Here is a 15,902-nt window from a genome sequence, read left to right as displayed (position 1 = left end):
CTGAACTGTGGAGGCCTTGCCTGTTTCTTTCTGCTCAGCCAAATCAACCAGCCGTGGAAGTTATATGGAGAGATAGAGGAAGTGAGGTGACAGGTGAAGACAAAGAATAATAAGAAAAAAAGAAAAGCAAAGAAAGAGAAGGAGATAATGAGAAAAAAATAAAGAAATATGAGAGTTTTTTTCTTTTATTTATCCATCTACAAGAACTTTTTTTTTTTCCTGCTACACATGTTGTAGCAGAATCACCACAGTTGTTGGTCTGCTGACCCTCCAGCGCCTTTCATCAAGGGCACCTGAGTCATTACCTCAAGGAATCGGAGCCAAGAAACCTTCCAGTGACTAACTCAATTTTACAACTCCAAGCCTGCGTTTGCCTCTCAAGGCTTAAAATGTTTTTTTTTGTATTTTGTGCCGTCAGTCAACGGCACTCCTGAGTTGTACAAGGAACTGTTTGTTTCAGGATTGTTTCTGCTTTGATTTTTATTGTATTTTATTGTCAACATCTACAACCAATCCCAGTGTTTGATGATTCTGGCAAAATGGCTTTCTGCCTACGGCCACAGAGCCCAGGCGGTGCCACAAGGCAAAAAAAGAAACAAACAAACAAAAAGAAAAGATAGTTATTGGGCAGTAGCAACTGTATTGGATTTTCCATTGCCAATACACTATATATGTGGCATCCACACATAATTTCCACTGAAAGAAAACAGTATGTAAATATTTATATACATTCATACCACGGTGATGTCTGATTCATAGCTTATGATTCAATCTGATTACTCCACAGTGAGATTAGAGAAATCTACATATTCTAATCAACTAATATGCGATCAATGGTGTTTTAATACTCAGATTTTCTGATAAGATGCATCATTTTTTGTGTGCTTTTTTGCAGAATGGGTTTTGTCGACATGGGTATATTTGTCTTCAAAATTTGCTAGTAACATATTTCTGTCTGTCAGGAGACACAATTATTTAGTATACCAAGTTTAAGAGATGGAGGTAAAGCTTACAGAGATGTTTCACACAGAGCTAACCTGATTCTTATGTTATGATATAATAATAATAGCTGCAATCCTAATTGGAGGCAATGGAAGCCAAAACAATGATTGCTGGAAAATGAGCTCATTTTTATAAACTCATACACAAAACACATAAGGAATGAGTATGTAAGTTGTCCATACCTTCCAGTATTTTTACTTGCATCACATTCAGTGTACCTCAATAACATCACTCCATCGACAATATTATATTATATTATGCTTTCTACAGATAAAAACGTGCTACATTTAACTGAAAACTACCAGGAATAAAGTCTGCTGTAAGCTAGATGACGGCAATAATCCCCAGAATCCATGCAACGCCATAAACCACTAATAAGGCTTTCAGCAAATCCCACCTGAAATGTTTCTAAAAGGTCGATGTTCTTTTCGATTCAATTGTTTTCATCCCTATCCTGAAACATGTTCTTCTCCTCGGTTCATGTTAATAAATCCTAAAACAGGCGAAATATCTTAAACTTTCTACCGCTAACGTTCCTCCAACAAAAAGCATGATGGATTATGTGCAGCTGAAGGAACAGACAGACGTGCAAACCCACAAGTCAGAGTCTGCTGTACTTTTGTCTTTGTACAGCACACTCTTAGTGACATTTGTATCTTCTTGGTGATATTTCTAAATATAGCTGGACGTTCCTGCAGGTTGGCAGCTAACATTCAGCCATCCAGTTCATAAAATTAGCCTGGTGCCAAACTTTGCTCAAATGCTGTACTGTTATTTTTCACACTGTAATTTTTCTTTTTTTTATTGAACACATTGAAGGGAAATTCTGCTCACACAGCTGCAGAGTTATTTTCTGAAAGACTTCCGAGTCCCTTGTATTAAGTGGCATCACTGGTTAACTCTTGTTTTCTTACTCCTGCAGAACAATTACTTCCATCCATCCATCCATTTTCCGTTCACCCTTGTCCCTAATGGGGTTGGGAGGGTTGCTGGTGCCCATCTCCAGCTACGTTCCAGGCGATACACCCTGGACAGGTCGCCAGTCTGTCGCAGGGCAACACAGAGACATACAGGACAAACAACCATGCACACACACACTCACACCTAGGGAGAATTTAGAGACCAATTAACCTAACAGTCATGTTTTTGGACGATGGGAGGAAGCCGGAGTACCCGGAGAGAACCCACGCATGCACAGGGAGAACATGCAAACTCCATGCAGAAAGACCCCGGCCGGGAATCGAACCCAGGACCTTCTTGCTGCAAGGCAACAGTGCTACCAACTGCGCCACTGTGCAGCCCAGAACAATTACTTTCATTTTGTTATTAGCTCATATTAGTCTAACGTTTCTCAGTTGTTTCTCTATTTGCTTAGGTCAAACAGTCCACATCGCAGTCAACTCAGTACTTTCCTAAAGCCTCGAGTCTCTGCTTGTGTCACCACTTCCTTCTTTGTGCCCTCTTGGAAAGTGAACCTCGTCTTTGGCCGAAGGCCACTGGCAGCCGAGGGTTTTTTTACACTGATGCCCTGGCTCTTTCTGCACGGGTCGCTCAAACAGCTGCCACACCAACATTTTTCCTGCATTTTCTCTTCTTCGGCTGCAGCCGCATGGCTCCGACTATTCAGTTTTGCAGCTTTGCTTTGCTGGGCTTTATTGATGAGACAAACCAACATATTTCATGTTCACGTCTGTCGACTGGCGATAAGCTGAATTTCTTTTTTTCCCTCCCCTTTCTCCGCATTTCTTAAGGATGCTCATTTGCATATGAATGTAAATCAAAAGATATTCCTTAGCAGTGGTCACTGGCTCACGAGGATATGTGAACGATGATAAGCGTGCATGTAACAATGTCTTTTGGAAAATGAATACTAAGGGGCGCAAAGAGAGCCTGCTTGGCCTTTTTGTCCAGATAGTTGCTTTGCTTTGTGAGCATTTGTGTTTCTTTCATTAATCTCTGGCTGTTGTATAATATCTAGTCAAGTATGCAATATGACGCTATTGTGCTTGTCTTCATACGAGATTGTTTGCTAAGAAAAAGACTCGGAGTCCAACAGGAGATGATTAATTAGCTGTCAGATTATCTGGTTAAACAAGTTAAACAAGACAAGGTGGGAGTCAAAGCAGCACCTTTATGTGTTGGTGGGGATTTACAGTAAACGACAAAGCCAAATGAGATTGTTGGAGATTTAAGCAGCAATCTGAAAGTGGTCAGACTGTAATTTCCTTGTATTTAGTTATTTTACATGTTAGTGAAAAACAGTCCCATTTATTTGTTTACTTACTAATTTTCAATAGCCATTGTCTCCAGTTATGCTCTATTGGTATACGGCTTCCCCAAAGCAAATTGCATCATTTCTTTACTCCTCAATAAAGTAAAAAAAATAAAAAAATAAAAATAAATCATGCATTCTTCTTAGTGTTTACCTAAATATAAATGTATGAAAAATGTGCAAAATCCTGTCTTAAATTTGGAGGTCCTCGCTGAATCTTGTGCACTGCGTCTTTTCAATAACAAACTTAACATCTGGCTTCATTGTTTAGTTGCTAAAAACATAAACTTTACAATGCCACATGAACTGCAGTATTTACCAGGGCTTCATGGTATCAAGAAAATGTGCAATTTTGACGTCACTGTGGAATACTGCGATTAAGACATGGGTTGCCATTGACCCAAACTGATGCTTTCTTCTAGTAGCTTTTCAGAATCATAAAAAGAGAAACAGAAAATCCCAAACCCTACTTTTCTTCATGTATGAACCTGAATATGTGGGCATCAAGGGCAGGAAAACACCAACAAACTGGCCAAATACAGTATATATATTTTTATATTGTATGCAGAGCATGAGTGCATGGAGCTTGTAACATTGCACTCATTGTGGGATTGTGATTTTGCACACATTGGTATCAAGATGATCATGAGTTGGTATATTGTGCAGTCGACGTGGTACCCAAATTAACCTAAAAAACAAACAAAAAAAAACATTTCCATGATTTCGGTGACTGCTTCTTACTGATCATATGCAAAACATTTCTAGACAACTGAGGTTCTTCTTTTTTGTTAGAGTGTGGGAAAGTATCACAAATTACTGCAGATCTCCTTTATAAGTCCTGAACCCATTTGAGTTCTGTACATTTTTAATTACCCTCTGAGTGACTTCTCAAAGAATATTGTACCATCGTTTTAACTCCGAATTGAAAACAAGAATAGAAACACCTTTGTGTGTCCGGACAGGGGCCTGAACGATGCTTGGGAGTTTGGGGGGAGGGTGAGCTGAGGCAGAGGATAGAAAGAGCCTGAGGGGGCGTGAAGAGAGAGAGAGAGAGAGATCAAATCAAACCCATAGACGGCGGTGAACGGATCGACTCTGACATCACGCGTATGACCTTCTCCTTCGTCTGTTTCTCCTACACACTGTGAATATCAGGTAACAATGACATGCAGAGCTTGTGTGTGTGTGTGTGTCTGTGTGTGTGTTTTAGAGGTTTTGTTGAGATTACATCCGTTAAAATGGTTCTGTGAGGGTTAAGATGAAGATTAAGGTAAGAGTTTACATTTTTTTGAGAAGTAGGCATTCAAATATTATATATCCCCATATGGATGAGGTTACACCGATATGTGTGTGTGTGTGCGTGTGTGTAGCTGCTGGCCAACAGCTTAGACTGATAGCATGTGTACGGCTCACCTCCTGTTCTGTCCCATAACATATGGAGAAAGGTCAAATCAAAAAACACACACACACACACACACACACACACACGCCTTCAGTCACATATGGGCAGAAAGTGGATTTCAACACTTTGGATGAAAACACTGAAAACTGACTATAAAAACTGAACAAAACTCCTTTAGAACAAAACCATAAACCTTCCAGACTGCCTCAGTGGCAAAGGCCGCTCAAACTGGAAGCCAAATTTACAAAAAGGAAACACTGTGTACACACGATTTCAGCAGGTTTTGCTGCGACTCGCTCTGTTCATCTGGTTTTTGTTCGACGTAGTGAAACAAATACTGGACTGGAAGGTCGAAGCTCCGGTATCGCCGATGTGCATGTGCATGTGACATGTTCTCAAAAGCAGAAGGTGCAAAGGTGTTATAAGCCACACAATGTAAAAATACTCAAATTGATAGTCAAGTGTATATTTGAGCAGCTTGACTTTAATGAATATCAATTTATTACAGGCTTAACTACCACATTGTATTGTATTTTACAATATAAGAAATATATATCTTATACAACTCATGCATATAGTTGAAAATTATATCCCACAACCTTGAACCTATTTTCAACTTGCGACTATGTTGCTACTTTTCCATATTTCAACATTTCTTAGACACTAATTAAAAAATAGATATAATATTCAGTAAAACATGGCTTTAAAAATACAAAGCAACATACCTTTAAATGCTGCTTTTAAAGCAACATTTAAAAGCTTTAAAAGCAAGCTATATAATGAAACAATATATTTCATCATAGATCGATTCCATAGCTGTATTTTTCCAATGCTTGAAAAGATTCTGTGTTCTTCCTATACAGAGTTTGTGTGGGTTCTCTCTGGGTACTCCGGCTTCCTCCCACAATCCAACAACATTAATCGGTCGCTCTAACTTGGTGCGAGTGTGTGTGATGCGTGAATGTCCTGTGTGTCTCTGTGTTGCCCAGTGATGCACTGGTCCACTGTGTACCCCACCTCTTGCCTAATGACTGCTGGAGATAAACACCAAGCCCCCATGCGACCCTGCAAAGGACAAGTGGGTATAGACAATTTGCAGGTAATGGTCTACATTGTTCTGGGTTAGTGTTGAAGTCAGCTGCATGCATTTCCAAGTCATGCATTCTGCGGTACATTTAGATATAAATCAAAGTAAATTGATGCGTTCAGAAACAGGACGCATCATATTTAACCCGATAAAGAGCAGCGGTATTTGAAAATAGAGGTATTCTATCATCTCTTGCTGCATCTCTTTCCGTTCTCTACATGTGCGTGTTTGATTTAATATTTATCTAAAATAGCTGCCAGTGACGTGGACGCTCAGTGTGTGTGTGTGTGTGTGTGTGTGTCTTTGGCCTGCTGAGGTCTATTAATAATGAATGCAGAGAGCACAGGGTTCTGGATGGAAGCGCTAAGAGCTTTTGACAGACAAAGGATGATCGAGGACAGAGCTCCACAAACAGACTGAAGTGGGTCCAGCAGGAAGACAGGGGCTGGGGGGGGACCGTCTGTGTTTACATGCAGTCTGTTATGTGACTATTACCAACATTGCCATTAGGACAATGATGAAATTAAGCCATTTACATGATTCTGCAAAGTGACGCTTCCCGTTAAGTGTCGACTTCACATGTGGTTATTGCTACATAAATGCTGCTTGAGCAACACAACATTAAACAGCTTGAAAATGGATTCAGCCAGTCTGTAAAAACACCCCAGTTATTAACATGAGCAGTATCATATTAAACTCAATTAGCAGTGTTTGTTTATTTATTTATTTTTTACAAAGTCTTTGTTTGGGGAAGGATTCATTTGTTTGCAAGAACAAATTTTATGAGGAGTTGCTTTTTAAACACATAAAACCAAATGTTTGAGTTAAACACAGACCTGGTGCATGTTGGGGGTCTTTGGTCGCACAGAACCAGTATGAACTGTATGTCCTCACACCTGCCCAGTTTAGTACCCAGTCTCTTGTCGAGAATAAATAATTCTGTGTTTTCCTTCTGTCTCTTTTAGCTAGTTGCTAAGCTAAAGGAAATGGCATGTTAGGAAATGCAATCGAGAGCTCAGGTTAAAGGAAATGACACAACAGGGAACGCAGGAAGTTACAAAGGAAGTTACCAAGTGTTGCTTGTTGCCATTTTGTCCTGCTAGCACCTAAAGGCAGCATGAGAAATGGACCGGTTGTATTTTGGTATTAATAAATGGAATTCATGAATTCAACTCACTGACTTTTCTTCAATGTCGTACGTCAACGACTCAGCGCGGAGAATGGATTAATTCTCCGCACTCTCTAGAAATATCGCCCAATGTTTAGATTTAGAAACATCACAGTTTTCAGCAAAACACTGTTGAGGAAAATATTTGACATACTCTTATTCATAACTGTGTATTGTCTTAATCATCCTCACAATAATTTGCTGGGAAAGAAACAAAGAACAACACAATATTGAATCATTCATAATCCACTAACTGCCTGACTGTGACAGGTCTGTTTTATTCAAGTGCAAGAAAGTTTAAAAGTTCTGAAAAGTGAAAGCGCTAAGAAAAGATTCTTCTCAACAAGTGGCGAATGGTACGCAACAGAAACCGGCAGTCCTTCATTTATGGATATGCTATGTTGAAAAAAAAAAATAATATGGATATACAGCATATTTTAAGACATACTCAAAGAGTTAAAATTCCCACTTTCTTGAAATACAGAGCATTAGTGTTGACTATTGGACTATTGCACCGCTGAGTAATGTTGCATTGCAGTTCATCTAAAGTTAGCATAAAGATGAATCTAAGCATAACCAGGCGTGAAAAGAAAACTCCTGTTCATGTCACGAGACGCAATGTAAGGTTCACAAGAAACAGACAAGATTTTAGAAATTTGTTTTTTTTTAATGAAAACCTTTTTATTTTCTGTGTAAGCACAGACTAAGGTTTCACAAACTGTGATTTAAAGAATTTGCAGAACATTCAAGTGCTGATTAAAGTGGCGCTTCACTTTAGCGTCAGTCCAAAGCTTCAGAGCAGACGCTAACTTTAGCACGAATACCGGCAATTGTGACAGTCACAGTGTCTACAACGTTTTTATTTCATTTTTAAATTTCTGTTACCATTTCTTTTGCCTTCAGAGGACAGAATGTTTTGTCAAACAACATAAAAGTGGAAGCGGCTTCCTCTGTGTTTGTGTAGCAGTGCTCTCAAGCTAGCCAACTTGTCAACATAGCTGATAAGACACTTCCTTTCCAACTTCAAAATAAGAGTTTCAAACATAGATACAACAGAGTTTCGAGCAATAAATAATTCAAATTCTTATCCAGAGCTCATCACAATGGCTTACATCAAAATCAAAGCAATTGGATAGTGCTATGGGAGACATAAGTGAGATTAGGAAATTTGTGATTTTTTAATTTTTGGCAGAAATCAAAGCCTTTCCTGGCTGCTGTGAGTACTAAAACTCACTGTATATGGCGCCCTGGTCTACCGCCATGCTGTGTGTTGTGCTTTTAACGTTGCGAGAACTCGTCATTATTAGAAAAATCTCTGGCAAAATAATCTAAGAGATTAAATTCATCAAATGACTCCATAGGGAAACCTAAGTAAGACTAAGGTATCAAAGAAACCCACAATAACCTCCAAAGATTAAATGTGCATCTAAATATACAAAACCGGTAACTTTTTTCAATTCATTAGTTTGTTAATGATCAGCATAATAAAAGCTAAAATAAAATAAAAAAATCATTTTAACCAAATCTTAGAACCGAACGGCATCATAAGATCAGGGGAGCCAACAACTTTTCCTTAAACCTCTTCTGGACGTTTCTAATAGCGTACACAAACTCTTACTAGTGAAGAAAGCCTCCTTCTACGCTTCTCATCTCATTCACTCCAGTCCTTTATTTTGCTTCTCTCTTTTTATCTTTCTGTATTAGAATTTGTTTATGCAGCCCTCTTTACTCCCCTCATGCAGCTTTTAGCTTCAAATTATGTTTTTATCTTTGCCTTTTTTGTTCAAATAGGTCATAATTAAAGTGCTTTGGCTTCCATAATCTGCTCTTTGAAGCTGTACCTCTTGATGGATCTTGCTCTCTCCATACAGAGGGGGCTCTGATGGCTAATTAGCCACTCAAAAGAAAAAGCAAAAACGAGTCTCTTTATTCAGTTAATTCGCTGATGCGGTTGTGTACACAGAGGGTGCGTATGTTTGTAAGAGTGAGAAGAGCATAATGACTTTTAACTGATGTGTGTGAATATGAGATGCCTCGTGTTCGAGAGCGTGTAAAAAAAAAGAAAAAATCAAACAGAAGCCATTGGCAGCAGCGAGCAGCTGGCTTCGGCGAATGCGAGTCTGGAGCTTCTTACAGAAGCTGCTTGTGAAGACGCTGGCGCTCAGTGCGATAATGACAACTTAAACCTAAAGCGTCGACATACTTCTGGCACTTATCAGGCTTCCTGACAACAAAATATTTTGTTCTTGACGACTATAGAGTTAAAAGGTGGAAAATATAAATATTTTGTCCTTTAACTTTCCCTTTTTGTTGCCAATTAGTGGTCAAATTGCGCCTTTGCCAATTCATATTTCCGTTTTGCACGTCTAATTGAGTTCTATCCCTCGCTACTTCCATCTACTACTTATTCATATGCCATTTTCTTAATCGAGGGTGCATTATAAGTGGTCATAGAAATGCTTAAATCTCTTAACTCAAGTGGATATTATTATCAGAACATTTCGTATTTTACTCTGTTCTCATTTATTTTTGTTCTCTGACTAAACTCGCTAACTCCTATAAGTCAACCGATCAAGTAAGGATAAAAAGCAATACAGCGGATAGATGCTGACCAAAGTATAGATTATAGGATACTAGTTGAATCATTGGTTGTTATGTTGGGTGTGAACCAGTTGCCTGTTGTGACATTTTGTTGGTTCATTTCATATTCAAAAACATTGGGAACAAAATTAACAAAAGCGAATTCCACAAAATGGTATTCAGAATCAAAACGAACAACATCCGCTATAACTTCTACTTTAGTTGAAATAATATTTGTTATGACACTTCCTGAGTGTTAAAGTTTCATGTTTTAGGAAAGATAAACCAATTCACAGACATGTGCTTATACAATAATGAAACTGATTTAATAAAGTTTTCAAATTAAATCTTAAAATGTTTCATCTTAAAATCTGTTCAGTTAAGCTGAAACTTGTATTTGTGAATAAGCTAGATTTATGACAACCGTATATAAACTTAAAGTATCGACCAGCTTTTTAACACTAGTGACAGAAACCTAATGGCAACACAAGCTTCTTTGCTTCTTCAGTGAGTGAGAAGGAGAACAGGCACAAGGGGAGAGACCAAGGAGAACGCAAAGCTTCATGCAAAGCGAGTGACTGGACAGTCAAAACAATTAGAGTGAGCTAAAGAAAAGGCAGCAGTATAAAGTAGTTTTATTTTGATGACACAAAGTGGATGGCAAATTTAAAAAATAATGTATTATATAAACTTTTCTGCCATTATTTTTGGATTTATTTGTTTTTAAATTTACAACCATGAAATGTTTCAATTCATCAGTAATAAGGAAGAGCTGTCTGTGAGCAGTCAAATAACTTCTTTATTGTTAATCTTTTTTAAAAGGACTTTCTGCAGTCATTTAGATATATATGTGTTGCGTGGTAGATTTTTTTCATATTCATTTTTCCTGGGATTATAATACAAGTCCTTTTTATCCTTACTCTAATTCATTTGCACAGTGCATTACCATTCTGTTGCTTCACCCAAACCGATTGTATTGCAATCAAATCTTATTCTATTGAATGATAGCGGTGACCATGAGGGAAATGGATATAAAAATAAAATGAATCACATGAAATATTCAGTTGCTTCTAATTTACCTGTAAAATATTGGATTGCTGCCGGTGTTTTGAGATTTGCATCATTTTCCAATCCTAATCCATCTCACTTTTGTCCTCATCCTACCATGCGATGGATTTCAGACTGGTGTTACAATAACTGTTAACAGAATAGTTAATTATTACAATGGACAGATTTCCAACACTAAACAATCTTAATACAAATTCAGCCATTTTTAAAAATGGGTTTCTATGATGTGCTCATCATTTTTTACCTCTTCAAGTTTCCACTAACAGGCATTCAGGACCTGGCTAGCTTGATTCAAGTCAGGCATATGGACAGTTCTGGGTTCTAAGAGTGGTACCGGGAGATAGGCTCAGGGTTATCACTGATGCTGAGGTCCACCACAAAGGTTTTCTATTGGGTCTTACATCTGTGAAGCACACCGTTGCCCACCTGCCTCTGTTTCACACACGTCTCATTGTGTCCCACATCATGGAAATGAGACACAGACCCAAAGGGAGTAGGGCGGGAAAATGCCTTTTGCCGTGTTGTGGAAATAAAACGGCATGGATGATAAGCCTGAACCTCTGCAGGCTCATGGACGGCTGCCATTCTGGACGGCTCCAGCCTCATGCCTGCACTGTAGCCGTCCCAAGGCTTTCCAGGCTGGATTATTCCTACTGGACAGCGACCATCTCAAGCTGCCTCTGCTAACTGGCTGGTCTCTGCTTCCAAAACCAGTGAAAGATAAAACTGAAGCCCTGCAGTTTACAATTTCACCTTCTTCATCACTGCTTAAGTGCTTCAACTTGTTAGCTATTCTTTAACGTTCAGCAACATGTTAATATGTTTAATATGAGGCATCAGTTTCATTCTTATCACTAGGACCGTGTGAAATAATAATAATAATAATAAAAGACTGGCAGTTGTACAATATCCCAATCAGTTCTGGCCACCAAATTGAAGAACACTCTTGATTATGTCACAATTTTTAGGACATATTGTAGCTGGGAATGACTGTTTAAACAGTGATGATTTTTAATGATTTCAACTAAACCCAGCAATAAATAAAGATGGCTAAGTGCCTACTGACTTCTTTTGCAAAAAAAAACTAAAGCAGAGCACTCTACGTTAGTCCCCAAGTCGGATTTCACCAAATATATATATCGTGTTTTATAAGAAACTTTATGAAAGTTGAGTCAGACCTCTCATTATCTGCTTAAACAGTTGATGAAACAGAAAAACCCAAAGCTAAGAAATTTGAGCTCATAACTTATAACATTAAAAGTAATTAAAGCTTTTTTAACAGTTCAGTCTTGATAAAACGTCACAAAATTTCACAAGCTTACACGTCTTTGAAATTAGTAAAATGATTCACATAACAAGAGTTCTGAACATAAACATTGTTTGGTCTTGATTGATTTGTAGTAAAGTGGACATATGGAAGCAATGACTTCAGAATAAGTTTTATAAATATCACATGATGCTGTTTGGTCGATCTGTCTGGACTGATGAAGATTCACTCACTTTCGCACTGCAAATGCTTGAAGTGGCTCCAACGGAAGGTCAGCTTGATCTATTTTTTGACTAATTCCCCTAGGTACTGTCATTTTTAACATTTTGCCGTGATATTAGTGCAAAATGTAACGTACTTCAGTGGCAGTAGCACAAGGTGCATTTCACACCCTTCACTTCACTACAAAAAATATTGCGACATGAGTGACGTGCACATACAGTAAGTTAAAGACAATATTTGAGGTTTCACAAAATGCGCTCAAAATCTCAATGCTTAGACCCACAAAGTGCTCATTTTGACAACACATTTGAATTTTTCTTTAGCTAAAACGTAGTGACCTTTGGTCATCATAAGCCACTCTCAGACCAAAGTTCAGAGAAAACTACACAAACCCGTCTACTCGCTACGCATCATGGATCTGCTGAGATCACTGATGGACCTGGTGTGCTTTCAAATCATGCACCCAGGATTAAAGAACAAACAGTGTGTGGCCTACATTTCCCAGCATTCAACTTGGGAAGACAGAAAGACAGCTGGACTGTTTCAATGCATTCAGTGTTTTAAACACAAGCACAATTCAGCCATCGTCAGCATGTTTTTACCCACATAAGGTTATTATCTACTGGCTTCAAATTACTATAACACAGTAAGATATTTAGCGAAATGGATTTAAAGGTCGATGTGGATTTGGAAAACAAATAAAAAGCCATATTTGTTGTTTCAAACAACATCAGACTCCCTGTTTCCAAATGACTAAAATACATTCCCTTAAGTATTTTCTTCTCATTTACACTAATTGGTCAAAATTGCAAACATTTCTGTGACAGTGCAAGATAGGAGAATCTCAATGTAGCTTTTGTCAGGGGAAAAAAAAGGTCATTCTTTTGTCAACAAAAAGGTTACAATCACTCAAGCTAAAAAAATACTAAAAAATAGTCCTAACATCATGTAATATAACTTCATTAACCTAAGAGAGATAAATAAATGGCATCATAATACCAAGTCGAGTCAACAGGTTCCTGTAACAGACAGAAACAGCGTATATATCATTTTGTTATAAGTGACAGCAACACAGAAGAAGACAAAGTACAGTGATGTGACAGTGACAGAGGTGACTGTTGTTTTGAACACCCGTGTGTCTCTGCGTGTGTGTGTGTGTGTGTGTGTGTGTGTGTGCGCGCTCCCAGTGCGTTCAGCTCTCCTCTCACTCTGCGCTGATTGAAAACACAGCATGATAAAACGGAGAGTCCTGGGAGGCCTGATTTGAAAAGCAGGAGGAGGCTTCAATAAAAAAAGAGGTTAATGGAGACGAGACCTGACGGAAGAATGTAGCGACACGAAAACATCCGCTCAGACTTTTATCTGGGAGATTAGTCTGGACCGGCTGGACGCGCCCCGATGTGAGGGCGGCAGCGAACGCACACGGGCTTTATGTCTGTCGCCTGCCGGACTCGGTCATACACGACTTTGTGAATGTTGAAAATAACATGAAGGAAAGTCTTTGGGAGACATTTGAACATAATTCCTGGTCGATAGCACTAAAGGAAGCTTGATGTCGTTTTCTGGCTGCAAATGTGAAATAAAAGTTTTGCAGCTTTAGCTGAAACTAAAAGCATCCAAGTGCATTTTTTGTTTTTAACTGAATCGATCCTGAAAAAAAAAAATGCTAATGGTACCTCATTTGCATCTACTATGGCAACTAGTAATTTATTAAATCCCAAAATTCAAATAAACCTCATTAGCATGAACAGCATACATACAGTATATTAGATGTTTGAAACTGTGTTTATCCTTCATTAAGAAAAAGGAAATCAGAAATTAATCTGAAATATCAAATTTAAATCACTTTAAACTGCTGTGACTAATTTTGATTTAACGACATTTCTATTTTGACAACTTTGAGAACATAAAACAATTTTCTTCTCAACTATTTCTTCCAAAAATCTATCTGCGACCTAAAATGTTATTTACTAAAACGTACTTATGCTTATATTATTTAGATTAATTTACACAACTGTGCTTTTTGCTTGCCAGTGTTGTTTTCAACTTAATCATTTCACCTTGAAAATTATTAAGTTAAATTATATAATATTGCTCTTATAGTGCACCAATTTCTCACTGACTTCTTAGTATGAGCAAAGACTTTACATTTAAATGTTTCAGATGCACATTTAGACTGAGCATCTACGATGACATCATTCCTCTCTGAGAGGAAGATTGTTTTGCTATTCCACAAATTTAGCATTTAAGTGTCTTTTTAAATTTTCTCAAAGCACAGTCCATTTCTCTGCATCCAACTTGCTGAATTAAAGACCTGCTGAAACTGGACCTGTTTCTCACATGCCACCTACAGGAGTGACACGAAGCAGCAAGTGAATCAACACTTCATCTAAAATTAGGACTTCTAATTGGAAAGACACCAGAGAGCCAATTAAAAGTGGCGACCTCCACATGAAAAAGAAGGAAAGAACGATTAGCCAATGAGAGAGACTGCAGAGGAGTGACTGAAGACAGACCGATTTGGGCTTTTATTGCTCACACACACAGCTTCACCTTTGACCTCTAGCCTCAGCCAATTAAATTTTAATCAACAGTCTCTGATGGAGGAGAGCACTCAGACCCTCCTGCTGTGTAACTGCTTTTGCTCCCTGCCTTTCTTTCTGTCGTCTCTCTATTCTCTCCATCTTTTCCTGCCTTTGAGCCTTCTCACCTCCATAAACCTTCACACACACACGCCCACGCTCACCCACACACACACACACATCACTCTTTCCTTCCTCATTCAAAAATTAAAGGTCACCAATACTTCTCCCCCCCCTCCTGGTCTTTCACCTCGCCCGACTCTTTCCTGTCCTCTTATCCCTCGGCCCAGAGACATCTGCTCAAGTTACCAAATAAGAAAACACTCTTCCCAAGTTAAATCACGACATTTGGACCAACATCACATATCTGAAATCAGTCCATGGCTCGACAAACAAATCACTCTAACTCGATGTCACCGAACGCTGAACGCTCCGGAGAGCCAAACCACATTTTTTCAGACGGTGACACTGAAACAAATTCAACAATAAACGGGCTGCTACAAACCATGCATCAAATCTAAAGTTTTGTCACTATTGCCTCCATGTGAAATTGTCACTTGTGTTCACAGACAAGATGGAACATATTTACAGGTATTCAGTAAAAAAAAAAGAAAAGAAAGACAACTATAACTGGAGACTTTATGGTAAATGTTAAAGTCTAGTAACAAAAGCTGTTAGTGCTGCTGCCTCCCAGCAAGGATGGATGGATGGATCTATTATTTTCCAGTATATAATGGTTATAGAATAGCATAGCTACACACTAAAGCCTAATTCATACTTCTCAGTCCACTCTGCTGTCCACCTAAGTCTCTTCAACTCAACATGCCCACTTAGGACTGCTAATGTGTGTCTGTGCAAAACTAAGACATTTGAAATCGCATTTGATTTTTGCGCCAACAGGAACAATAATCCTCCAAGTCAAATGGGGGCGCCAAACATACAGCAGATGAAGAAAATGCAAAGGTTACATCACGAAAACAAGACAAAAAAAACCCCTGCAATAATAACAAAAAAAGCATGTTTTAAAGAAATACAGAGGAGATTTCTACTGTTTTCCTCAAATCAGTTTCTTTACAGACAGTAAAGGAAGCAGTACAGGCCCGTTCCACACTGAATATTACTGGAAAGTTCACTTATTCCACTAACTCAATTCATTAAGTAAAACACCATCATGCAGTTTAATCACACCGATGTTTTTTTTAACCCTTCATTTCTGCTGTGACGACTGTCAGCTTACAGCTAATTAAAAACA

At 38.4% G+C, this 15,902-nt stretch overlaps 1 protein-coding gene across 1 annotated transcript in view; it reads right to left on the bottom strand.

Annotated features, from left to right (window-relative positions):
* Positions 1-15,902, bottom strand: part of klf7b (Kruppel like factor 7b) — an 86,943-nt gene that overhangs the window by 33,703 nt on the left and 37,338 nt on the right. The gene's annotated exons all lie outside the window — the stretch shown is intronic.

This window comes from Xiphophorus couchianus, chromosome 7 (genome assembly GCF_001444195.1).
Source record: "Xiphophorus couchianus chromosome 7, X_couchianus-1.0, whole genome shotgun sequence".
Classification (NCBI taxonomy): Eukaryota; Metazoa; Chordata; class Actinopteri; order Cyprinodontiformes; family Poeciliidae; genus Xiphophorus; species Xiphophorus couchianus.
This window is presented reverse-complemented; position numbering and strand designations above follow the sequence as displayed.